The sequence below is a fragment of the Eumetopias jubatus genome, unplaced genomic scaffold (assembly GCF_037043125.1).
Source record: "Eumetopias jubatus isolate StellerSeaLion01/CBP00866 unplaced genomic scaffold, mEumJub1_p1.0 scaffold_13, whole genome shotgun sequence".
Lineage (NCBI taxonomy): Eukaryota > Metazoa > Chordata > Mammalia > Carnivora > Otariidae > Eumetopias > Eumetopias jubatus.
In genome coordinates, this window is record NW_028274819.1 from 106,724,294 (window position 1) to 106,750,739 (window position 26,446).

General features: G+C 39.0%; 1 long non-coding RNA gene across 1 annotated transcript in view; it reads right to left on the bottom strand.

Moving 5' to 3' along the window:
* The window catches only part of LOC148162698 (uncharacterized), a 56,863-nt gene that overhangs the window by 5,692 nt on the left and 24,725 nt on the right, over nt 1–26,446 (bottom strand). The window contains exon 2 of the long non-coding RNA XR_015766618.1: nt 18,174–18,292. This is a non-coding gene — a long non-coding RNA (uncharacterized LOC148162698). The remainder of the gene's footprint in view (nt 1–18,173; nt 18,293–26,446) is intronic.

Genomic DNA, 26,446 nt, shown 5'->3' on the forward strand with positions numbered 1-26,446 from the left:
CCACCCTGTCTTTCTTCCTATCTCCGCCCCCCTTGTAAGAATTACCATCCTTCACCTTCTCTCTAGCTGGGTATAGTTAGGACCTGCTTAGGAAAATTAGTCCCTGCTAACTAACTTGGGTATTTATTACTTCTAGCAAGCCCTCCATCAAGAAGTATTTAGACCTATCTGTTGGAGAAAAGAAGAGTAACAAAAACTGTAAGAGACTATGTGGAAGTAGTAACTGGCTTGTGTAACAAGTGATCGCTCCAGTTCTTTGAGAAATGATACTCGGCTACTCAAGTTCTGCGTCCCTTTCACTGAATGCTCCATTCCAAGTAGAAATTGGTATGATTCCATCATAATGTCCCCATTATCTTCTTTTTATGTATTTAGCTTAAGAGGGCTAATGTAGGGTAATGTATTTTTACTTTTTCTCATGCCGTTGGACGGAAAGAGGAAAAAATCAATCCTGACATTTGGATTTCCAGCTGTTACATAATAAATGCATGCAACAAAAGGCAACTTGAAAGTCTTTGAACAAAAGATTATTTGTTTTGAGCCTCTCATTCCAAATGTCCTCCTTATATGTGTCATTAAAAAAATCCCAAACTCACCGTGTTGGGGAAATCATCTTAATTTTAAATACACCTTTCAGAGCTATCTTCTTACACTTCTGCTTCTCTTTCTCCCTTTCTCCCTCTTTCTCTCTCCGACACACACACACACACACACACACACACACGACATGATTTCATTTCATACCCTTGCATTTGGGATGGGTTCGGTAGCAAGCTCGGGGACAAAGTAGAAAAACGGCCATTTAGCCTAAGAAACTAGGTTGTAGCTTTCCTCTACCAAGAAACAACCGTATAGAGATGAGAACATATCGAATAATTCTGACAGTAATTTAATGTTATCCACTTAAAAGTCATCTGACAGTTTTATTTTTTTTTAAGACTTTATTTATTTATTTGAGAGAGAGAGCATGAGAGGGGGGAGGGTCAGAGGGAGAAGCAGACTCTCCGCTGAGCAGGGAGCCCGATGTGGGACTCGATCCCGGGACTCCAGGATCATGACCTGAGCCGAAGGCAGTCACCCAACCAACTGAACCACCCAGGCGCCCAGTCATCTGACAGTTTTAAATATGGAGATTTTAGTTTCTCATCCACATCAACAGATACTAAAATTTCTACAATTCCTTACGGCTATGTCAGTTTTGATGTGCATAATGCCTTTCCAAAGTAAAAGTCAGCAAAAAAATCTCCACGATAATTGGGAAGTTTGGAAGAAACAAAATTACCTCTTTTTAAATGACAACTGAACAGCTTCTTAAATCATTCAAGTGTTCCTTCACTTTAGCCCTTGGTTCTAGCTCTTGCTTGAATCCCCAAGCATTTTCTTGCCTAACTCTCAAAGCATTGCCTGGCAGTTTAAAGCTAGGAGCCTGGGACCATCATGTCCCCCTGGAGCCAGCATCTGTTTCTCAAGGGATTTGCTCAAAGTCCTGCGGCCAACTGGGCTGGGGCGGGGCCTGGAACCGCGGCTGGGTGCACTCTGTCCAATCTTCCTGCTGAGTTGTTCTCTCAGTCCTAGAGGACTCCAGCCTTCCCCAATTTTTCCTCTGAGATCCATTCAATAGTGCAAAAGACACATATCCATTGAAAGGGAGTGCGCTTCACTATCAGAGCAGGAATGATGAATCCTACCCTTAGGTTCTTAGGCACAGAAATAAAGGTCTCCCACACAGACACAGACAAACATTAATGGGATCCGCACAGGATATTCTATACTCTCTGTCATAAGTTGTACTAATAGTAACAGGAAACTTTGAAGCAAGAACCAAACCATACAAAAGAATGGTGAGTCTTCAATATGAAAAGCGATTCACTTAAGATACTCATAATTAAAGCTTCGTATTATTTTCTGTTTACTTAAAATCATTACACGAGCAGAGCATCAACATTCCATAATTTGCTCCTGATCCTTACCTGCTCCTAGACGGCTAATAACTTACTACGTTAGACAGAAAAACTTTGTATATAAATGTGTCCCTTCTTCCATTTTGTTCCCATAAGTAGCAACTCAGTAATCTTCCTTGTCTCTTATTCAGACAACTGAGAATTCACATGTAGTATTGAACATTTCTCTTCTTAAAACATAAATAACTTGACTTCCTTTGCTAACTTTTTCAATTCTCCAAAAATTGAGGAAACGGTAAGGGATTGGTTTCCTGAAACTTAATTCTAAGCAACAACAGAGAGTTGGTGTGGGTCAAGATTTCTGAAGGCAGGATTAACTGGTTGTATCTACATTTTATGTTTTGATTCAGGAAATAGTCGCCAAAAGCAGAGAAATCTGAGGGCTGATATTCTTGGATAAAAGCATGCCAAGGACCAGTAAAAGATGTTGTAAAGGCATGTGGTTTGACTTTCAAAGGAGAACGATTGAGCGTTGGAAGTGTTCGCATAGAGTGAAAAGCATGGCACCCTTGCATTCTCTCAGGCCAGAAATACAGGAAGTTATGTGGGAAGAACTGTAGTCTCCACTTGAAGACAATTCAAGAGAATGGTCTTCACTGAGGGAAAATTTCGATGTAATCTCATTTAGAGTAAACCTTCAGCTGGAACTCAGAACCCTCTTTCAGAAAGATTTCAGATGCCAACTGGTTTGACGGAACATGTGGGGAATCCCAGAAATGTCATTCATTTTTTTTTTAAAGATTTTTATTTATTTGACAGAGAGAGCACAAGCAGAGGGAGAGAGAGGGAAAAGCAGGCTCCCTGCTGACCAAGGAGCCCGATGTGGGACTCGATCCCAGGACCCTGGGATCATGACCCGGGCCGAAGGCAGCCGCTTAACCGACTGAGCCACCCAGGCGTCCCCCAGAAATGTCATTCTTATTGGCGTTTCCTTGAAGTTATATCAAATATAATTGTTCCAATGTTGTCGAATATATTCTATTTAGTGTCTCATTCTGACTTTACCAAGATATCATACATACTGTTATTTCCACATTTCTGATCATTCTCCAAAGGTCCAATCACAAGTGTTAATGAAATGTGTACTGTATGCATTTACTAACTGTGATGGACATTTGGGTGGAGAGAGATATAATGCCTCCCTCCCCTTTCCAACAGTAAAACCATTGTGTTCTTTCTCACTTCTCTGATCTGGCTCCTTCCATCACTCTTCCCCTCCTCACTGCTTGTAAACTCTTAGGTCTTTTAAAACCTCTGTTTGAGGGGTGCCTGGGTGGCTGAGTCCATTAACCCGCCGACTCTTGATTCCGGCTCAGGTCATGATCTCAGGGTTATGGGATCTAGCCCAGCGTTGGGCTCTGTGTTCAGTGCGGAGTCTGCTCGAGGATACTCTCTCCCTCTCCCTTTGCCCCCTCCCCTGTTTGCACTCTCTCTCATTCTCTAAAATAAATAAATAAATAAATAAATCTTAAAAAAAAAAATCTCTACTTGAATTTCATCTTCTCTGACATGTCTACCCAAATTCAGCCAAACTGACTTAATCTCCATCCATGTTTCCAGAGATATATGCCCATATTGTGCATTATGACATTTTTAATGCTGTATTATGCTTATTTGTCTTTAAGCTCTACCTCCATTAGGTTGTTATCTCGTGTCTGGGTTGTCTCTGCAACCATCTCCAACATAAGGTCTCATGAAAAATTTGATGACTGTTTGTCTTTGAGGAGCTTACTGCCAAGAAGGGAACATATTTAAGACAACCAAAAATCAAAGGAGGTAATAATTAATATGTTAATTCACTCAACGCATTTTTTATTAACTGCCTCTTTTGGCCTGGGATAGAAGTGAATGAAACAGACCTGGTACCTGCCTTCATAGAATTTAAAATTTGGGCTCAGAGATAGCTATTAAGTAATAAATTGTACAAATGATTTGTGAGTAGTGCAACAGTAAAGAAGTGCAAGGTGCCAGGAGACTGAAGAATGGGCATAGGGAACACCACTTTCAAAGGCCCTGAGGTGATACAAGCTTGGTGCTTTGGAGAAACTCACAGGAGACTGATGTCCTTGATGTAGGAATGGAAGGAAGAGATTGGCAAGAGATCAGTTTGTGCAGCTGGGCAGTGGCTGGATCATGTGGGGGCCTTTCAGTCATTCAAAAATGTCTGGAATTTATTTTAAAATCAACAGAAAATTACTCAAGAGTGTCATGTGCATCATGATCACATGCAACATGATAAAAAAAATTTTTTTAAGAAAAGATTATTCCAGCTGCAAGATGAATATTGCATGTGGAGAGAGAAGTTATCTGGGTAAACGGTGATGGTAATTTATGCTGGTGTGATGTCAGTGGTAATGGAGACAAGTGGATGACTCTGATGGACGTTCAGGAGCAAGATTTCCCCAATACTGAGAGATCAACTGGGTCTACATGTATGCAGTTGTGTGTGTGCGTTGTGGGGGTGGGTATATCGTGTTGGCTAAGTTGTGGAAGCATGAGGAAGAAGAAAATGTCAAAGATGACTCCCAGGCTTCTTAACTGAGCAGCTCTGTGAATGACAGCATATTTTTAAATGCCTACGTGGAAAAATTTAAGAAATGGAGGGCTGCCTGCCCCAACCTCCCCCATCAATCTTTCAATCTGAAATTCTACTGAGTCTTTATAGAGTATTCAGGTGCCTCCTATAAAAAGGCGAAAGACCCTGGTGATGGTGGTGATAGCTAACTTTTTTAAAACATGTTCAGTAGGGACTTATTGGGACACCAACCTCTCTCAAGGAATGAGCCTTGAGTGCATGGGACTTGCAGGGAAGGGCTGTTGGAACAGGTGTTGAGATGGGGCATGGAGGCCTGGGGAAAGAAAGAAGGCCTGAGGGGTGGGCCTTTCTGGCTGACAAATGTAGTAACTTTGCTAAAGAGTGGGGTGGCCCTAAAAAGGACGTATCATACTGTCTCCAGAGAAATGGACTCAGCCAGTGTGTAATTGCAATTCAAATCTATTCTCCTTTGCTCTCAGCTGAGCTCTTTACCATCATAATGACAATCTTACCAAAAATAATGTCTTTGAGCTTCACTGTCCCTGTTACCTGATTTCCAGCAACTTCCCCTGCAATATCTAGCTCCTATGCCCATAATATATTGTCTGTGACTCAGCCCCTCTCACTAATTAACGTAATACGCTTAAAAAACTGTTTCAGAAAGTTTTAGCTTTCTGCCACGCCCGCCCTCCATTTCCCTCCATCCTACACGTTGAACTAAATATACACCAGCTCCTCGGACCAAAACTGGTGAATCCCTTTATAAAATGCACAAGATGGCAGTAGAACTCCTTGAGGGCAGTTGGAAGAGCTGTGCAAGGGGAATGCGTATGAAAATGGTCAACTTGCAGCTCCCTACTGTTACCTGAATTAAAGGCAGAGAGAATATAAAAGAGAAAAAGTAGCACAGTTAGCTAAATGCTGCTTCATCATTTCAGTCTGCTTGGTATTCATATCACACGGGGAAAAGGTTTTCCAAGTTCACTTGTCTCTTGTTTAATGAAGTAAATGCATTTCTATTTTCTTTTTAAGCCATAAAATTAATTTCCATTAAATAAACCCTCTTCTTTCCTTACTGAATTTCATTATTACATTGGGGATATAGTCCTTTAGAAAAAAAAAACTGTTCATGAATATTCTTAAATCATGGGAATGCAGCAAATATTTTGAAATAGCTCATTTAAAGGAAAATAGTAATAATCTGCCAAAAAACATGGACAATAGTATAAAAATACTTACAAATATTTCCAAAATATCAGTAACATTGTGCTATATTACAAATAGGTCAAAAAAAACATTAAGAAAGAAAATATGGTACAATGCCAGGTTCTTTAGAGGTAAATGATCAAACTTACATGGCTATTCACTCCTTAAATTTTTAGTAGTTTGGTTCAATTTTTCCACGGCTTTGACCTGCCTTATCCCCTTTTAAACTGCATATTAAATGTAATTCCTTAAAAAAATTTTTTTTTTCAGTGTATGAACTTGGGCTCTTTCCAGCTATTAGCTCATGCTGGCTCTTCAATGTCCAAAGCAGTGTTGTATTTATTTACCCAGTCATACATGTTTCTTACTGGGTGATGACATTTTTGCTAACATTTGCATAATGTGGTGCAGTACACAGAAGGCTTTTTTTCACATACATTATCACGTTTAATCTTTACAACAACATGTGTTGTTTTTTTTTTTAAAGATTTTTATTTATTTCTTTGACAGAGACACAGTGAGAGAGGGAACACAAGCAGGGGGAGTGGGAGAGGGAGAAGCAAGCTTCCCGCCGAGCAGGAACCCTGGGATCATGACCGGAGCAGAAGGTAGACGCCTAATGACTGAGCCACCCAGGTACCCCAACACTATGTTTTGTAGGGATTATTAATATCCCCAATTTACAGAAGAGAACAAAGGACGTCATAGAGGCTAAGTAACTTGTTCAAGGTCACAGAACTTCTACATGAACCTAGGTTTTTTGATTCAAAATAATAGGATCTTTCCACTATTACTGAATCTCAAATGATTAGCATATTCAAAAAATTATGTTCATTTACCAAACCAAACCAAACCAAACAAAAACAAAACAGAGGCACAGAGACAAAAACCTCAATGGCCCACTGTAGGGGGCCCACTGAAGACAGATGGGGACAAATTGTGGAGGGCTTTGTAAAGCAAGGAAGGGGAATTTTATCTTAAAGGCAATGGAAAGTCACTGCAGGATTTTAAGACGAGGCTGACATGATTTGCATTTTATAAAAAACAACTCTGGTTACCTTGAGAGAAGAGGTCTGGAGGCACAAGAGTGGCCTCAGGGAGCTTGCTGAGGCAGCTATTCGAGTAGTTTCTGAGAAAGAGGTGGTTTGGGATGGTGGCCACGGGCATCATGAAAAATGGGCAGATTTGAGAGACATTCAGAAGTTATAAAGAATGGCCTTGATGATTGACTATAGACTGGGGATAAAGGAAAGGAGAGTGTCATGGATAAATGTCAGGATAAGCACCTGGGTGGTTAGAGGTGCTATTTACTGAGACAGAAAATATTGGAGGAATGTCTGAATTTTCCCTGAAATGTTATTTGACTACCATCTAATAAATCAATAAAAATTCCTGTTAAGGGAATTTCTATTATAGTTTTAAATTGCAGATCAGAAAGGCTTGTACTTTTTTTGCCTGAAATATTCTTCCTCTTGTCAATCCCCATTCTACAAACCAACCCCAATATGTCTCCTCCAAGAAATCCTGTTCCGTCTTCCCAGCTGGAAATCTGTCCTTTGTCATCCCATGGCATCACGTCTATACCTCGGGCTTAGATACTGTCACACTTTGCCTTTACTTTGGTGTTTATGTCTACTGCCTGAACCAGACTATAGTTCTCTTGCATGACGTTGGAATAAATATAGACTGAATAAATACTTGAATTAATAGATTTAAAGTGCCACTTTCCTTCCATTTTACAGCAAGTAAGATGGTCTGCTGACTTAGAGAGGGGAAATTCAACATTATAAACAAGAAACTTAAGTCAAAATGGGGAAGGGGGGGATTAGGAGACACTTGGAGCTCTAATCTAAAAGAATTTAAGTTCTAGCCACTTTATGGACCAGTGAAAAGACTTTACATGTGATCTCAGAACTATGATAGACAATCTTTCAGAAATCAGAGAGCATGCCAGTCTCCCAGATGAATGTAAATGGGAGAAGACTGCAATTTTAATGAGGAAAGAATGTTAGGCTCCAGAAACAAGAAGTCACTAATTTTTATTTAAGTCACAGAAACAATAAATTAATTGATTATCCCATTTATTTATACTATAAAAATCTATTGACTACTGAGGATATAAAGATGAAAAAGAAGGAAGACACAATCTTCAGAGGAGAACCAGAGGCTTGAAAAAATAAATGTAATACAATGTGACCTGTGTTCTAATAGAGGTATGCACACCCTGCTATAGAAAACAAATGAGAGAGAAAGTAATTCTGTCTGAGCATGTGGTCAGGGATAGTCGTAGACAGGAAGTGACATTTGAGTTGCTCTTCAAATAGTGAATAGGAATTCCCCCGTAGTCAAATAAGGAGCATCATAGGTATGCAGAAATGCATAATCAAATTATGAGAGAATTGCAGTGCCTGTCTGAGTAGGTGGAACAGAGCATGTGTGGGAGAAAATGACATGGGGTAAACCCAGAAAGGGGGATTAGAACTGAGATAGAGAGGGCCTGGTCTCGGAGCCACGGTAAGAGATTGCAGCTTGATCGTGTAGAAAATTTCAGAGCTCATTTAAAAAACACATGGTTTACAAATGTACAGGGAAAAAAAAAATGCAGTGATGAGTAAGAATATAGTGATGTGGGTGAGAACCCATAGTGTGTGGCCCAGAGGGATGCTCAATAAATACTGAATGAATAAATGGAGGTTCATAAAGAAGTTTTTCAATAATAAGATTTATAATATTGATGATATAAAATATATAAAAAATAGTTTTTCTTTATACCAGAAGTGAACAACTGGAAACTCTAATGGAAATGATGTCCTTCACAATAGCAACAAAACATAAGCTTATAAGAAAGGAATAAGAGGGGCGCCTGGGTGGCTCAGTCATTAAGCATCTGCCTTCGGCTCAGGTCATGGTCCCAGGGTCCTGGGATCGAGCCCCGCGTCGGGCTCCCTGCTCTGCGGGAAGCCTGCCTCTCCCTCTCCCACTCCCCCTGCTTGTGTTCCCTCTCTCGCTGTGTCTCTCTCTGTCAAATAAATAAATAAAATCTTAAAAAAAAGAGAAAGGAATAAGAATTATTTACCCAAGCATCTAAACAACAGAAAAATTCATAAAATAGACATCTTAAATGTGATTATTGGTTTTAAAATAATTCCATTGCTATTACTGACGAAAGATTTGAGTTAAGAATTATGCAGCTGAGAAAAACTGGTTGTTGATTTTACAGAACGTACAATTTGTGATGGTTCTCGGTAGCTACCGGTTTTAGCAAGCACTATCTTAATTTATTGAAATTCAATTAATGTAAATACTTATATGCAATGTGCCAATTTTAAAAGTACGCATCCTTTTGGGTAAATATTATTAATTCATAACAAGCCGGATTCTTGACTTCATGCATATACCTTGTTCTGCTCTATTTGGAACAGATGAGATCCACACTGGACTTCATGAAGATATTGCAGTAAAAGGGAAGAGAACGTCAGATTGTATAAAAAGGAATATCCAACTTTATGCTGTCTACAGGGAAGCATATTTTAAATGTAAAGATAAGGATAATATAAAAGTAAAAGGATTGAAAAAGATATATGATGACAATACTAATATAAAGAAACTGGAGTGGCTATATTAACATCATACAAAATAGACTTCAGAAAAAGGAATATAACCAGAGATAATAAAGACAATCGAGAAAATCAATAAAGTGGATACACCTGTGGCTAGTCTGGCCAAGAATAATAGATGAAAGTCACAAATTATCAATGTAAGAAATAAAGGAGGAGCTATCAGTATAGGTCCTATAGACATTAACATAAGAAGAAGAAAATAATTTAAGTGAAGTTTTGACAATAAATTTGACAATGTAGGTAAAGTGGACAATTCCTTGAAAGACATAAATTATCAAAATAGACTCAAGAAGAAGTTAAAAACCTTAGCAGCTTTTATATCTATTTTAAAAATTGTATTTATACTTAAAAATCTCCCCCACAAACAAATATCCAGCCAATATAGCTTCACTGGTCAATTTTGCCACATATTTAAGGAATGAAAAGTACCAATGCAATGTGAATTCTTTCAGATGAAAAATAGATAGAAATAGTTCATATCTTATTTTTATGAGGCCAGGATAGAGGGATACCATGTTTAGGGACTGGAAGCCTCAACATTGTGAAAATATGAATTCTTCCCAAATTAACCTATAGATATAATTTAATCCCAATAAAAATTATCACCAGTTGCTTTTTTTGGGTAGAAACTGACAAATTCATACCAAGAATGATATGGAAATGCAGAGGACCCAGAGTATTATTTATTTATTTATTTATTTATTTATTTATTTATTTATTTGAGACAGAGATCACGTGGGTGAGTAGGACAGAGCGAGAGAGGGAGAGAATCTCAAGCAGGCTCCATGCCCAGCACAGAGCCTGATGTAGGGCTCAATCTCACAGCCCTGAGATCACGACCTGAGCCCAAAATAAGATTCAGGCGCTCAACCATCTGAGCCACCCAGGCACCACAAGGACCTACAATGTTTAAAACAATTTTAACAAAGGGAGCAAAGTTGGAGAGCTTCCAACTTACTGAAGCTATAGTAATCAAGATAGTGTGGATTTGTCTAAGGAGAGATATATAGGTCAATGGAATAGAATAGTGAGTTAAGAAATACACTCACACATATGGTCAGTTGATTTTCTATAAAAGTGCCATAGTAATTCCATGGGGGAAAGCATAGCCATATTGCTGGAACAGCTGTTTATCTTCATTAAAAAAATGAACCTTGACTCATCTCATTTTATTCACATAAGTTAACTCAAAATGAATCACAGAGGTAACTATAAAAACTAAAACTATAGAGCTTCGAGTGAGCAGGCATTCACAATGTTGGGGTAGACAGATTTCTTAGAAAGGACACAATCCAAATAAACCATCAAAGGGAACAATGGGAAACTGGCCTTTATAACAATGAAAAACTTCTGTTATTGGAAAGACATCGTTAAGAAAATGAACAAGTAAGTCACAGACTAGGAGAAAATATTGGCAATATATCTGATAAAGGACATCTACGCAGAATGTGTAAAGAAGTCTTATATCTTAATAAGAATAAGGAAAAATCAGTAAAATCGGCAAAAACAGGCAAAAAGTTTGAACAGAGGCTTCATAAAATAATGTATATAAATGGTCTCTAGGCTCATGAAGAGGGAGTCAGCATTGTTCATCATCAGAGAGACGGGAATTAAACACCCAATCTGATATCACCATACATGCTAGAATACTAAGACTGAGAAGACTAACCATAGCAAATGTGAGTGCACATGAGGGATCACTGGAACGTTCATACTTTGCTGGTGGGAAGGTCAAAAGGTAACAACCAGTTTGGAAAACAGTTTGGCAGTTTCTTACAAAGTTAAATGTATGCTTATCATATGACTCATCATTTCCATTTCAGGTATCTATCCGATAAAAATAAAAACAGATGCTAACAGAAAGACTCATATACACACTTTCTCTACAGCTCCTTTCATAATAACCCCAAACTAAAACAACCCCAGTTGTGGTCAAGTGGATACATTTTGACATATTTGCACAATGTGATACTGCTCAGCACCAACATGGATGAATCTCAAAAATATTATGCTGAGTACAAGAAGCCAGACACAAAATAGTGCACAGTGTATAATTCCATATAATCAATAACAACAGAAAGCAGATAAAAGTTTTCCCTGGGGATGGGGATGAAAGGAGATTTTGTAGCAAAGAGATGTGAGAGAAGTGTTTGGGCAATGCAAATATTTGATCTTCATTGGGTACACTGACGTATGTGTTTTTCAAAACGCATAAAATTATGTCCTCCAATTTGGGGCATTTTATTGCACGAAAACTGTTATCTTGATAAAGCTTATTTAGGTAAATGCACCTATACAAATGGCGAACATCTTTGGCACAACTTTGAGAGACAAAGGGTCATTCTGACTTCATATATAAAACCACATAAATAAATAAGAAAAATGTTAAGACTCAAGAGATAAATGGTAAAAGGTCATGTAGAAGAAAGGAATTCACAGAGGATGGAACACAAATGAGTAATAAGGTTATAAAATGTTTAAGTTGTTTAATAATCAAGTAAGTACAAATTAAATGATTAAAAATAGTTTTGCTTTTTAAATAGCAAAAAATTGAAAAATATTATAATGGTGATGGAAAGAGTTTGGTGTTGGTTCACTGTTGGCAGGAGTGTGAATCAGTAAAACTGTGTTAAAGGAAACTGTAAATATATACTATGAACCTTAGGATTTCCATATTTTGCTCCATTAATTCAAATTTTAGGACTCTATGCAAAGGAAACTCAAAAATACTATAGATAAAGCTTTAAGTAAAATAAGTTGACTTCAGACATACAAATGGCCAACAGACACATGAAAAAATGCTCAATATCGCTCAATCAGGGAAATATAAATCAAAACCACAATGAGATACCACCTCACACCAGTCAGAATGGCTAAAATTAACAAGTCAGGAAATGACAGACATTGGCAAGGATGCAAAGGAAGGTAAACCCTCCTACACTGCTGGTGGGAATGCAAGCTGGTGCAGCCACCCTGGAAAACAGTATGGAGGTTCCTCAAAGAGTTAAAAATAGAGCTACCCTATGACCCAGTAATTGTACTACTAGGTATTTACCCAAAGGATACAAACATAGTGATCCAAAGGGGCACATACACCCCAGTGTTTACAGTAGTAATGTCCACAATAGCCAAACTGTGGAAAGAGCCCAGCTGTCCATTGACAAATGAATGGATAAAGAAGATGTGGTATGTGTGGGTATGTATGTATGTATGTATGTGTATATATATATATATATATATATATATATATATATATAATGGAATATTATGTAGCCATCAAAAATTGAAATCTCACAATTTGCAACAACATGGATGGAACTAGACGGTATTATGCTAAGTGAAATAAGTCAAAGAAAGACAATTATTACATGATTTCACTCATATGTGGAATTTAAGAAACAAAACAGAGGATCATAGGGTAAGGGAGGGAAAAATAAAGTAAGACGAAATCAGAGAGGGAGACAAACCATAAGAGACTCTTAACTATAGGAAACAAACAGGGTTGCTGGAGGGGAGGTGGGTGGGGGGATGGGGTAACTGGGGGATGGGCATGAAGCAGGGCACGTGATGTGATGAGCACTGGGTGTCATATGCAACTGATGAATCACTGAACTCTACCTCTGAAACTAATAATACACTATTTGTTAATTGAATTTAAATTAAAAATAAATAAATAAAAATAAGTTGACTTCAGCCTTATTTGTATTATCAAAAACCTAAAAAGTAGCCTAAATGTTGAGTAACACAGGAATGTTGAATTAGTGATTTTCAACTTTTGAGAAAATCTAATGGAAGTCTTTTTAATCAAACAAAATCTTACTCAGAACTTCAGTGAGTAAGACCCGTAAGAGCAGATCTGTTCTGGGCATCGCAAGACCTGCCTCTTTCTGGTTCTGCAGTGGATGTTGTTGGAGGGGCGATCTGGGAGAAACAAAGGACTTGGCGAGCACAGTTTGAAAACCATTCCATTAAACAAGCTACTATAATTTATACAATGGCCTATCATCATATGTGCAAAGAATATTGGAGGTATGAGAAAAATCTTTGTGATAAAAATGTAAACAAAAGATAGAATACAAAGTTGTAGATATAATTTTATGATCTCAGCTGTGTGAAATATACCTGGAAAGAAGATGGAGAAGCAATCACTAATAAATAAATCGATAAGAATAGGAATGTTTTCATATAAAATAAAACTGACTATGATATCTGGGTAGTGAGATTATGACTCATTTTAATGTCACCTCAAACTTTTTGCATTTCCCAAGCTTTTAAGAAGGGTGTACCATTTCACGATGAGAAAAATGTGTGTGTGTATGTGTGTGTGTGTTTCAAATTTGTCTTGCCAAACAGACCCCGTTTTGCTTTTTTCATATGTTGCGGGGTTGGTGGAAATTCTGTTGTCCTATCTTATTTCAGCTCAGTGGCTGACAAAATTTCTCATATTTTATCATGAAAAACACTGTAAAAACACTGGTTGTGTGAGGTATGGTTCGGTGGAGTCGCCACTGGTTGAGCGGTTCACTCAGTTATGAACATCCTTACAGGCATGAGGACTCATGACTCCCCCAGCCGCTGCTGGGCCCTAGGGATGTAAAGCCAATAAGAAGGGGTTCCCACTCTCAGAGACAGCTCGGGAAAGAACATGCATGAGTACAAATCATCATGATTCCACTGCAGGCATGCCAGGGACACCAAGGAGTGGCTGTCCTTGGGGTGACATCACAGAACAGGGTATTTTAGGTCCCCGTTTTTAATGGGGACCACCATTCAAAGGGCTTTACTTCGTTGTACAGTCAGGAGTCAAGATTGCAAGCCACAGAGGCTATTATGCAGAAAAGGAATTTTATTTAAAAAGATTAACATAAGGCTGTTCAGCCTGGGGAACCAGACTCCAGAGTGAGTTTCTAGCAAGAATATCTAAAACCCTGCTGTGGAGCCGGGTCCAGTGAGAGGGGGAGTTATCACCATGGCCAACCCTGCCGCATCAAGATTCCATCCAGATTCCTTGCCACCACTCAGCCCTTGCAACTCCTCGTCTCTGCAACCAGCGTCATCAAGAAAATGATGGCCACGCAAGGCCTCCTTCTTCAAGGTTCCTTCCGAACTGCCTTCCGGGTGGATGAGTAAATGTTTGGGGGAGCCCAGATCACAGGCCAGAGCCCTCGCTGTAAGGGGGGTGCAGAGTTCTGGGGTTTGCCTCAAGTAGACAGGACTCATAAGACTGGCACCTCATACGTAGCATGGGTGCTCAAAATATGCTGGACAACCGGAAAACCAGATCATTATCTACCACACCGATGCTAGATCACTGAATCCTTACGACAGCCCTAGGAGGTGCTGTATTTTCTCCATTTTTTAAAGATGACGAACACTAAAGATTTAAGAGGTCCAAAAAAATGTGTCCAAGTCTCTTAAGCTAGGAATGGTAAGGCAAGGAACTAAAGTCTGGCCCCCAAACTCATGTACTGTTAACTAACTACAAACCATACTCTGACTCACAGAGGAGGGGGAAGCTGGCAAAATCCGGAAAGAAGAGTTTTCAGGATCATTTTGTGGCTGGAACGAGTGTTCACCGTAAACAGGAGGAGATGAGCTGGGCAAGGTAGTGAGGGTCCAAACCATGAAAAGAGGAGAAGCTGGTACAAATGACGGGGCTTAGCAGATTTAGGGCCCAACTGGGTTTTATTTCAGAAAGAATCCCTTGTAAAGATTTTTAATCGATGCCTCTCCTGGGACTCCCTTCCCCTGATCCGCCCCCCCCCCCAACCAAGATCTCAACTCCCTCTTAGTTGTCTTGGCCATAAACTGTTTGAAAATTTATTTTTAAAGATTTTATTTATTTATTTATTTGTTTGTTTATTTATTTATTTATTTATTTGAGGAGGGGATGGGAGAGGAGGGGAGAGAGAATCTGGAGCAGACTCTGCACTGAGCCCAGAGACCCATGCGGGGCTCAATCCCACAACCCTGAGATCTGAGGTCACTATAACCTGAGCCAAAATCAAGAGTCAGATACTTAAGCAACTGAGTCACCCAGGCGCCCCTTGAAATTTTATCAGTCATTAGGTCTTAGCCTGTTGAAAGCTACGGGAGTTTCTTCCCACACAACATTCTGTGCATGTATCTTCAGGGTGTCCACAGACCCTCCCCTGGAGCCCATCTACAGATCGGTCATGGGCTCAGAAAGGGGAATTTCACTGAGAAAATGACCTAATGAGAATAAGAAGGAATAACTGACGATAGCATGGGGCACAAGTTTAGGAGAGGATTAAAATGGAAGAAGAGAAAATCATCAGGATGCTGCTGTAAGCCTCCGTTTGAGCAAGAAATGATGAAGACTTAGTTGGGTAAAAATTGTTATTCTGTGAAATCCTAGAGGGACATCTCTTCAGGCAGCCCTGCTTAAAATCAGCTGTACGACTGCAGGGTAAGTAAGGCTCACCTGACCCGAGGTAGTTCACTTTAGGACCTCAGCAGCTTGTTAATGTAGGCTAGTAGACATGGGCCAACTGAGTAGATGCCTCGACTCCTGAAGGCCTCTTAGGTTGACTGAATAGATGTACAGTGTTTCCTCAGGAAACTGTAGCCCCCCGCCCCGTGCTCTTCTCCTGTTGAGCCATAAGCAAAATAATTCAACAAGCTGACACCTCAGGTGTCACGTTTAAAAACCATGTAGCTAAAGTAAAAAGGCATTTAGGGGAAGGGTGATAGGCCAGGAAAATGCTGGAGGATTATTTCCTGCCCACAGGAGGAAGGAGCAGAGCGTGGTCGTGCCCGAGGTGGACTACCAGAAGGCAGGGTTAAGGTTTTCAAACATGGAAGGCCAGCATGTGAAAGAACAGTTACATTAGCTCTCTCGTACTTCAGACATCGGAAAGAGGGTCCCTGGGAAGAAGTCAGATTTGGGCTCGGCTTCAAAGAGAAGCATGGCATAATTTGAGCTAAATAAAGAGGCACGGCCTGCCTCATCCTCAGAGAGACATTCAGACAAGAGCTGGGCAGCCATGTGCCAGAAGCCCTCTGGAAGGGGATTCCACATGGAAGCCCAGGGGCCGGGACTGGGGGCAGGAGGTGGATGAGGAAGACGGAGGAGGGATGAGCTGCTGGGGCTCTAAGTTACCTTACCTTCTGAGAGCATGCATTACCACAGTTAGATAGGAGCATGTCTGATTATTTAAAGAACTGAAATAAAATTACTGAGAAACAAAGTCAAGGCCAAAGGACTCTTGAGGCCACAGCAACTCATGCTAGATTGGAGCGAAGGGTGACACGACCCTAACTTACGTCCTCTGCCATCTGAGTTTTCTTTCTCCGCGGCCACCGTGCCACAGCGAGGTTGCATGGGAGAAAAGTGCGGTCTTTTGTTTTGTTTTCAGGGGGGAGGGGCAGAGGGAGAGAGAGAATCTTAATCTTAAGGCGCAGACTCCACTCAGCGCAGGGCCAGATGTGGGGCTCGATCCCACAACCCTGAGATGGTGACCTGAGCCGAAATCAAGAGTCAGACGCTTAACCAACTGAGCCACCCAGGCGCCTCGAAATAAGTGTATTTGATGATTGAAAAGCAGAGAGCCATGAGAGCACACATTGTTTGATAAGAAACTGGAAGAGGAAGAAAGGGGGGAGGAAGGGATAGAAATTCTTTTCCAGGAAGAGCAGGTAGTTATGAAGACAGCAATCATCATAAAGTCACTAATATTATTTTTTTATAATTATTGAACATGAATGATGTGTCAGACTTCGTGCAACAAGTTTGGAGTGGTTAAGTAGCTAGCTAGTAAGTAGAGCTGGGACTATTAAACAAGCCATTTAAATATCTTATCCAAAGATCTTTAGTCCCCAAGGTGCATCCACAAGAGCTTATGACCCAAAGTTTGTGTAATTGAGAGCTACTTTATTATCTTAGTATTAATTAGATTCTGAAGCTCAAACAGCTTTCTCTCAACAGTGCGCTCTCTCTGTTTCTCCTTCTCTCTCGCACTCTGTCCCTCTTGGATAAGGCAATGCTGTAGCTGCAAAGCCAGAGGGATGCAGTTTGAATTGACAGGGGTTCTCTCTGTTTATGAAGAACAGTTTTATGTTCATCTACCCATCTGCTTGGTATCCATGCAACCATATAAGAGACCAGCTTTTGCATATTTATATTTTACTTCTTCCTGCCATGCGGAGATAGGGAATTACATGGTCACTTAGAAGTCTGACTGTCCTTTAGAAACACCTCATAATACCCAGTAAAATAAAATTACAGACGAAGAACGTGTTTTTCTTTTTTTCAGAGATTATGTTTGTGTTGTAGTTAATCATATGGGTACAATTCATACTGACTATGACTCCGCCTTATTGCAGCTTACCTCAGCTTGCAAATCAGTCCTCCAGATGATCTGGCTCAGCAAAATTCTAGTTGGTTCACAAATTTACTGTTCATGCCCACCCCTTTATTTGTCTGTTCTTAGTGACCCTGTTGCCTTCGATTTAGTCTTGCATTGATAAGCCAAGAGAATGGGAAACATCTGTTCATAGAAAGTACTCTTGGAGTTTTAATAGCCAAAGACTACTCTGAAAATTAAGATATAATACACATTGATATAATAGCACAGAGAGTGTAAAACACGTTTCTTTCAATAGCCTGTAGTTGACACATTTTACTAAGAATGTCATTTCCACAGCCATCTGAGTTCAGGGACAACGTTAAAGAACGTGGGTGTCTCTCCACAAATTTTTGATCTCTTAGCCCCATTGATAGATGTGTAAAATCCCCTTGACCACATAGGCAGCATTGCCAAGGGTGGTCACTGCTAACTTTCATGCACTGTGTGTGGCCCTATAGTAGATGATTTACCCCAGACTTACCTGGACCTGAATAAGAGCCATGGGAGGCTGGAGAATAGTGTGATATCCTTCTAGGCAGCAACCTGACCATAGACATCAGACCCTGCCACACTTCTTGCTTTGTAGTCTTCCTTTTCCTCCTATTTTCAAGTGGAAGAAATTATTAGCTTCTATAACCTGGCATGAGATCTAATTAATTCACAGCTTCAAGAAATATTAATACTAGAAGAGACATTACCTTATCCTATTACAGTGATATTTTTCAAACTACAGGTTGTGGCCCATTCGGGAGTGGTAAAATCAGTCTAATGAATTGAGATTGATTAAATATGGTCACAAATTCTCTGATCCAGCTATTATTTGAGTAAAGGGGTCTGTGTCTCCTCCTTTTGAATCACGGTCATCTTAGTAACGTGTTTAATCAATAGAAGGCATCACAAGTATCATTCTGGGACTTCGGAGTCTAGGTCATAAACAACCTTGCAGTTTCCACTCAGGGCTCCTGGAATGCTCACTCTTAGGACACTCTCTCTGGGAACCTGGATGCCAAGCTGTGAGAGTACAGCCCACACGGAGAAGCCAAGTGTAGATGCTTAGTTGACGACCAGGACTCAGTTTCCAGCTGACAGCTGGTGGCAACCTCCAGCCATAGGAGCGAGTCCCTTTGGATATCCAACACAGCTGAGCTGTCAGAAGTCTGGAGGCCCAGCCTACATCTGACTGCCACTGCATAAAAAACGGCAAGGGAGAGACACCCAGGGGAGTCCACTCAGCCCACAGAACCCCTTGAAGTAATAATAATAGCATGTTGTTTTTAAGCCCAAAGTGTTGGTGTGTTTTGTTTTTTTAGCAAAAGGTAAACCAGAACCCAGGTCAAGATAGTTTTTTTAATGAGATAGAATAAAATAGAATAGAAAATAATAGAAAGGACAAGTGTTGCTTTATAAAAATTTTTATGATGTATGTGTGTGTCAGAGGGAAAGGGAGAGATATAGATGGAGAGAGATAGAGAGAGAGAAATAGAAGGGCTATGTTATGATGTAAAATGTTTTCCTATGTTGTAGGAAAAGATTAGAGAGATATTGCCCATGTGCTATACAATTTACTCATTTAGGGTGCACAATTCAATATCTGTTAGTATATTTACCAAGTTGTACAACCATCACCATAATCAATTTTAGAACATTTCCATAACCTTCAAAACAACACTTAACCATTAGCTGTGACTTCCCATTCTTGTCCCTGCCCAGTTGCAGGCAACTACTGATCTACTTTCTGTCTCCATACGTTCACCGTACCATTCTGAACATTTCATATAAATGGGAGCATGCGATACAGATCTTCTTTGACCTATGAAGGGGTTAGGTCACAATAAACTCATCGTAAGTTCAAAATACAATAAGTCAAAAGTGCATCTAATCCACCTAACCTACCAACCATCATAACTTAACTCAGCTAGCTTAAACGTGCTCCGAACACTTGCATTAGCTTACGGTTGGGCAAAATCATCTGACACAAAGCCTGTTTTATGATAAAATGTTAAATAGCTCACATAGTTTACGGAACACTATACTGAAAGTGAGAAAGAGAATGGTCTAATGGGCACAGAATGGTCGTATCCTTTGTTTACACTCATGATGGCATGGCTGGCTTGAGGCTGTGGTGAGCATCATGGGAGTGTACTGTACCACATATTGCTTGCCTGGGAAGAGACCAAAATTCAAAATTCAAAGTACAGTTTCTACTGAATGTGCATTGCTTCTGTATCATCATAAAGTTGAAAAATCCTAAGTCGAACCATCATAAGTTGGGGACCATCTGTATGTGGTCTTTTGCGAATGGCTTCTTTAATGTAGGATGTGTTGAAGGTTTATTCATGTTATAGCATGTATCAATATTTCATTTCCTTTTATTGCCAATAATATTCCATTGATGGATATATACCACATTGATTTATCTATCCAGCTGGTGATGTGACATTTGGGCTGCTTCCACCTTTCAGCTATTATAAAGAATATTGCTATGAACGCCCATGTACACGTTTTTATGTGGACGTATGTTTTCACTTATCTTGGGCACAGTACATCTTTGTTTAACATTTTGAGAACTGTCGGAGTATTTTCTAAAGAAGTTGTACAATTTTACATTCTCAATACTATATTAGGGTTCCAATTTTGCCCTATTTTTGTCAACATATGTCATTGGCTTGTCTTTTTGGTTATAGCCATTCTAATTCATATAATGTAGTATCTCATTACAGTTTTGATTTAAATTTCCATAATGGAGAATGGTTTTGAGTATCTTTTCATGTGATTATTGGTCATTTCTATCTCCTCTTTAGAAAAATGTGTATTCAGATTCTTTGCCCATTAAAAAATTAGGCTATTTATAATAAAGTTACAGGATACAAGATTAATATATAAAAGTTAATCACTGTCTTAAATACTAGCAATCAACAAGTAGAATTTGAAATTTAAAACACAGTATTATTTCCATTTTTGAAGCAAGAATGTCCTCCCTCATCACTCCTGTTCAACACTGTATTGGAAATCCTAGCTAATACAATAAACAAACAAACAAACAACAAGAATTTTGATTGGGAAGGAAGAAATAAAACTATCTTTGTTCACAGGTGACATGATTGCCCATGTAGAAATCTGAAAAATCAAAAACACAAAAACTTACTGGAATTAGTAAGTGATTTATAATAAAGTATTATTTCCATTAGGAGTCAAACAAATGAAACACTTAGTGGTAAACCTAACAAAATATGTACAAGATCCATATAAAGAAAACCACAAAACTCTGATAAAAGAACTCAAAGAAGTAAATAACTAGAAAGTTATTTCCTGTTCATGGAGAGAAAGACTTAATATTGGTAAGATATCAGTTCTTCCAACTTAATCTATAGACTCAATGCAATCTTAATCAAACCCTCAGCAAGTTATTTTCTAGATATCAACAAACTGATTCTAAAGTTTTCGAGAAGAGTCAAAAGACCCAGAATGGCCAACACAATATTGAATGGGAAGAACAAAGTTGGAAGACTGACACCACTCAACTTCAAGATTTACTATAAAGCTATAGTAATCAATACAGTGTGGTATTGGTGAAAGAATACACAGATCAATGACAGAATAGGAGCCCAGAAAGAAACCCACATAAATATAGACACTTAATCTTTGACAAAGAAGCAAAGGCAATACAATGGGGCAAAGGTAGTCTTTTCAACAAATGGTACTGGAAAAACTGGACATTCCCATGTAAAAAAAAAAAAAAAGAATCTACACACATACCATACCTCACAAAAAGTAGCTCAAAATGGAACATAGACCTTAATGTAAGATACAAAACTATAAAATTCCTAGAAGATAACAAGGTAGAAAATCTAGGTGACTTTAGATATGGTGATAACTTTTTAGATACAACACGAAAGGTACCATCCATGAAAGAAATAATCAATAAGCTAGACTAAAATTGTCATAAACATACTCAATGGACTTGAGACAAGAGTGGAGGGCCTCAGTGAGACCCTCAACAAAGAGACAGAAAACATTTAAAAAAAAAACCCAATCAATCAGAGATGAGGAACTCAATCAGTGACCTGGAGGATAGAGTAATGGAAAGCAATCAAGCTGAACAGGAGAGAGAAAAGAGAATAAAAAATGAAAATAGATTAAGGGAATTCAGGGACACCATTTGCATTATAGGGATCCCAGAAGGAAGAGAGAGAAAGCAGGGCAGAAAATTTATTTGAAGATTAATAGCTGAAAAATTCCCTAATCTGGGGGAAGAAACAGAATTCAGATCCAGGAGGCACAGAGATCCCCCAGCAAAATCAACCCAAGGTGGTCCATACCAAGACACATAGTAATCAAAATATCAGAAAGTAGTGATAAGGAGAGAACTTTAAAAGCAGAAAGAGAAAAGAAAACAGTTACAAACAAGGGAAACCCCACAAGGCTACCAGCTGATTTTTTCAGCAGAAACTTTGTGGGCCAGTAGGGAGTGGTATGGTATATTCAAAGTGCTGAAAGTAAAAAACCTGCAACCAAGGGTATTCTATCCAGCAAGGCTATTATTCAGAATAGAAGAAGAGATAAAGAGTTTCCTAGACAAACACAAATTAAAGAAATTCAACACCACTAAACCAACCTTACAAGAAATAGTAAAGGGGACCATGAGTGGAAAGGAAAGACCATAAGCAAGAGCAAGAAAAATAGAAGTACAAAAGCAATAATGTTAAAAATATCTATAAAAATCAGTCAAGGGTTTCACAAAATAAAAGGATGTAAAGGATGATACCATGTACCTAAAATGAGGAGAGGAGTAATAATGTGTTCAAACTTAAGTGAACATCAACTTAATATAGACTACTATATGCCTAAGATGTCATATATAAACCTAATGGTGACCACAAATAAAAAAACCAGTAATAGATATTCAAAACATAAGGAGAAAGGAATCCAAGTGTCTCACTAAAGAAAGCCATCAAACTAACAGAGAAGAGAGCAAGAGAGGAAAGGAACACAGAAGAACTACAAAAACAACCATAAAACAAATAACAAAATGGCAATAAGTATACACCTGTCAATAATTAGTTTGAATGTAAATGGACTAAACAGTCCAATGAAAAGACATAGAGTGACAGAATGGATAAAAAAGTAAGACCCATCTATATACTGCCTAAAAAGACTCATTTCAGACTTAAAGACACATGCAGACCAAAAGTGAATAGATGGAAAAAACATTTATCATGCAAATGGAAGTGAAAAGGAAGCCAGGGTAGCAGTATTTATATTATACAAGGTAGACTTTAAAACAAAAACTCTGGCAGAGACAAAGAAGGACACCGCATAGTCATAAAGGGAATGATCTAACAAGAAGATATAATAATTGTAAATATTTATGCATCCAACATAAGAGACCCAAATACATAAAGCAGTTAATAACAAACATGAAGAAACCAATTGATAATAATAATAAGTAGTAGGAGACTTTAATGCCCCACATACACCAATGGATAGATCATCCAAACAGAAAATCAACAAGGAAACACTGGCTTTGAATGACACCTTAGACCAGATGTATTCAGAACATTCCATTCTAAAATAGCAGAATACACATTCATTTCAAGTGCATATGGAATATTCTCCAGAATAGGTCACATGTTAGGCCACAAAACAAATCTCAACAAATTCAAGAAGACTGAAGTCATACCATGAATCTTCTCCAACCACAACACTATGAAACCAGAAACCAAACACAAAAATAAATGTGGAAAAGAACACAAGTACATGGTGGTTAAATAACATGCTTCTTAAACAATGAATTGGGCAACCAAGAAATCAAAAAGGAAATTAAAAAAAATACATGGAGACAAATGAAAATAAAAACACAATGGCCCAATCTTTGAGATTTGGCACAAGCTGTTCTAAGAAAGTTTATAGCAATATAGGCCTACCTCAAGAAGCAAAAAAACCCAAAAAACCAAAAAAATAACAACCCAAAACAAAAAAAAACCCCAAAGAACCAACTCAAGTAAACCATCTAACCTTACATTTAAAAAAGCTAGAAAAAGATGAACAAATAAAACCCAAAACTAGGAGAAGAGGAGAAGGAAGGAAGTAATAAATATTAGAGCAGGAATAAATGAAATAGAATCAAAAGAAACAATAGAATAGATCAATGAAACTGGGAGCTGTTTCTTTGAAAAGATCAATAATTTGATAACTCGTTAGCCAGACTCATAAAAAAAAAGAGGACTCAAATAAACAAAATCAGAAATGAAAGAGGAGAAATAACTGAACCAAAGAAATACAAATAATTGTAAGAGAATATTATGAAAAATTATATGTCAACACATTGGAAAACCTAGAAGAAAGGAATAAATTCCTAGGAACATATAAACTTCCAAAACTGAATCAGGAAGAAATAGAAAATTTGAACAGACCAATTACCAGCAATGAAATTGAATTAGTAATAAAAAAAACTCCCAAAAAACAACAGTCCAGGACCAGACGGCTTCACAGGTGAATTCTACCAAACATTTAAAGAAAAATTAATACCTATTCTTCTCAAACTGTTCCAAAAAATAGAAGAGAAAGGAAACCTTCCAAATTCATCCAAAAGGCCAGCATCCCTGATATCAAGACCAGAGAAAGACACCACACACACACACACACACACACACACACACACACACACACAAGAAAACTATAGGCCAATATCTCTGATGAACATAGATGCAAAAATCCTCAACAAAACATTAACAAACCAAATCCACAACATATTAAAAAAAATCATTCACCACAATCAAGTGGCATTTATTCCAGGAATGCAAGGATGGTTCAATATTTACATATCAATCAATGTGATACATCACATCAACAAAAGAAAGGATAAAAACCATACAATCATTTCAGTAGATGCAGAACAAGCATTCGACAAAGTATAACACCTATTCCTGATAAAAATCCTCAATAAAGTAGGTTTGGAGGGAATATACCTCAACATAATAAAGGCCATATACAAGAAACTCACAGCTAACATTGACTCGGTGAAAAACCAAGAGCTTTTCCTCTGACATCAGGAACAAGACAAGGATGTCTACTCACACTGCTTTTATTCAACCTAGTAGTGGAAGTCCTAGCCACAAAAATCACACAGGAAAAAGAAATAGAAGGCATCTGAATTGGTAAGGAAGAAGTAAAACTTTCACTATTTGCAGATGACATGATGCAAATATAGAAAACCCTAAAGACTCCATCAAAAAACTACTAGAACTGATAAATAAATTCAGTAAGCTCACAGGGTACAAAATCAATATACAGAAATCTGTTGCATTTCTATACACTAAAAATGAATCAGCAGAAATAGAAATTAACAAAACAGTCCCATTTACAATTGCATTAAAAATAATAAAATACCAATGTGTAAATTTAACAAGGGGGTGAAAGATCTGTATTCTGAAAATTATAAAACACTGATGAAAGAAATTTAACATGACACAAAGAAATGGAAAGGTATTCTATGTTCATGGGTTCAGAGAACAAATATTGTTAAAATGGCCATACTATACAAAGCAATCTACAGATTCAGTACAATCCCTATACCAACAGCATTTTTCATAGAACTAGAACAAATAATCCTAAAATCTGTATGGAACCAAAAAAGACCCCAAATAGCCAAAGAAATCTTAAAACAGAATAACAAAACTGTAGGTATCACAATCCCAGAATTCAAGTTATACTACAAAGCTGTATCAATTGACACAAAAATAAAAACTGAGGTCAAAAAAACAAACTAGAGAGCCCAGAACACATGATTATTTGGTCAGTTAATAAATGACAAAGAAGGCAAGAATCTGCAACACAAAAAAGATAGTCTTTTCAACAAATGGTGTTGGGAAAACTGGTTGGCTACATGCAAAAGATTGATACTGGACCACTTTCTTACACTATACACAAAAAGACAATCTCAAAATGGATTAAAGACATAGGGGGCAGAGCAAGATGGCGGAGGAGCAGGAGACCTGGATTTCGTCTGGTCTCAGGAATTCAGGTGAATAGGTATCAAACCATTCTGAACACCTACAACTCAACAGGAGATCGAAGAGAAAAATAGCAACAACTCTCTTAACAGAAAAGCGACCACTTACCGGAAGGTAGGACGTGCGGAGAAGTGAATCCGAGGCGATATTCTGGAGGATAGACATTGGGGGAGGGGCCTCCGTCGGCCGCTTCTGGCAAGTGCTAGAGCCGCGGAGCACAAAATCGGAACTTTTAGAAGTCGGCTCCGCTGAGGGACGTGGCTCCAGTGGCTAAGCGGGGGGTGGAACCCTCGCGGGACAGTGTGGTCTCAGGACCCTCGGGGTCACAGGAAGACCGGGGGTGACTGAGTGCGGCAGAGCTCCCAGGGATCGGAGCGGGGAAGCCGGCTGCAGAGACAGAGCCGAGGCGCGGGCTCTCAGCTCGGGGTGGCCATAAACTGTGATCCGCGGCCCAGTCGGGCCGCTGCTCCTCCAGCAGGGACCCCACAAGCGGCAGAACCGGGGAGACTCCCCTTCCTCCCCCAGGAGGAGCGGCGCGGGAGCGCACCGCAGGGATCTGCTGGGTTTGGAGACTCCACACGGGGTCGGGGGCCAGAGATAGAAACGCTCGGTCACAGGCCGGGTGAGCACGGAGTGCGGCCGGAGACCGGGGACACGGGAGTGACTGCTTTTCTCTGGGGGCGCACTGAGGACGGGGGACCCTGAGTTCTCAGCTCAACCGGGGTGGAGATTGGGAGCCCAC